The sequence below is a fragment of the Coenobita brevimanus genome, chromosome 59 (genome assembly GCF_032717465.1).
Source record: "Coenobita brevimanus isolate Jiangsu-jjx chromosome 59, ASM3271746v2, whole genome shotgun sequence".
Taxonomy (NCBI): Eukaryota; Metazoa; Arthropoda; class Malacostraca; order Decapoda; family Coenobitidae; genus Coenobita; species Coenobita brevimanus.
Window position 1 is genome coordinate 29,783,153 of NC_137012.1, and position 1,581 is coordinate 29,784,733.

Consider the following 1,581-nt stretch of genomic DNA (forward strand, 5'->3'; position numbering starts at 1 on the left):
ATAGGGAAGAAAAATTGTGATAAATGAGCGAGATAATTAGAAAAAATTAATTACTGGGGAATGATGGTGTGGTGGGGGAAGGAAATTTTAGGAGCAAATAGATGGAATTGCTGCAGAGAGAGAGAGGGGGGGGGAGGGCAGAAACATACACGGCAATGAAAAAAATTAAAATGGAGCATGTGCCAGGGACGAACGGTGTGTGTGTGTGTGTGTGTGTGTGTGTGTGTGTGTGTGTGTGTGTAATGGAGGTTGACTTTGGACTGGCTCTTACTTTCTGATACAAACACAACTACATATTACACACACACACACACACACACACACACCTAGCTATCATACATTTACACATACGAGACTAATTTACATGCATTTACAAAGAGACGAAAGCAGCATACACTCATTATACATTCGAGTCACCTACATACATTTACACACACACACACACACACACACACACACACACACACAAGATAATCCCACCTCCATCTATATACACAGAGAAGCCAATTACTCCTACACCTGATCAAAACTTTTTCAGGTAAGCAATTAAAACGGCCTGGCCAATTATCCTGAAATTCCTGCAGAAGGTCCTGAGGCCAAGTTGATGAAATTAATCTGAGCGTCTTAATGGCTGGGTCAATCTGTTTCGTGTAATGAAATCTGGCATGTTTATTCCTAAGACTTTATAGTGAAATTTGGCGTCTTGATACCTAAGACTTTTTAATGCAATCTGGCGTGTTGATCCCTAAGACTTTTATCGGGTTCGTACACACTACCCAGGCTTATAAACTGCCAACCCTCCATCTTCAGTGCATTAATATGACAAGAGATTAATTCTAGAATAGCGTCCCAGTCACGAAGAAGTGCTACATGAAAGATGCATGGACGTTCTGTACTTATTCTGACAGCGACAGGGAAATAGGCTATAAGTAGATGAGTAATTTCTGCCAATTTCCTTATCAGTACTGGGGTTACTAATATTCTAAAAACCATCAGTATTGAGACTTAGAGAAATAAAGAGTGTTCAGACCTATACTTTATCAGGGGAGAGAGAGAGAGAGAGAGAGAGAGAGAGAGAGAGAGAGAGAGAGAGAGAGAGAGAGAGAGAGAGAGAGATGTGGTGACTTACGACTTAAGAGTATTGGGAGTTAGTGAAATGTGGAATGTGTAGACCTAAGACTTTATGTGCGTGGTCTTCAACCCAATGACTTTTCCTTTAATTCTCTCTCTCTCTCTCTCTCTCTCTCTCTCTCTCTCTCTCTCTCTCTCTCTCTAAGAATCACACACATAGACCTCATTAATCCCCTCCCTATTAATCCGCTCATCTATGCTATATCTAATCCTATTACTAGCAAGAGTGGATTACAGCGTGACGTCATCGAATTACAGGGGATTACTATAATGAGATATTTAACGATAATGATAGAGTAATTTATGACAGGGTAATTAGAGGAGATTATAGGGGGTTATTTATCAGCATCAGCCTGTTAATGTAATGATAGTGGATTACATTAATGATACTAAATGTATGTAATTATTTGTATCTAAAATTCCAGTTCTCTAATATACGGTATAATTGCC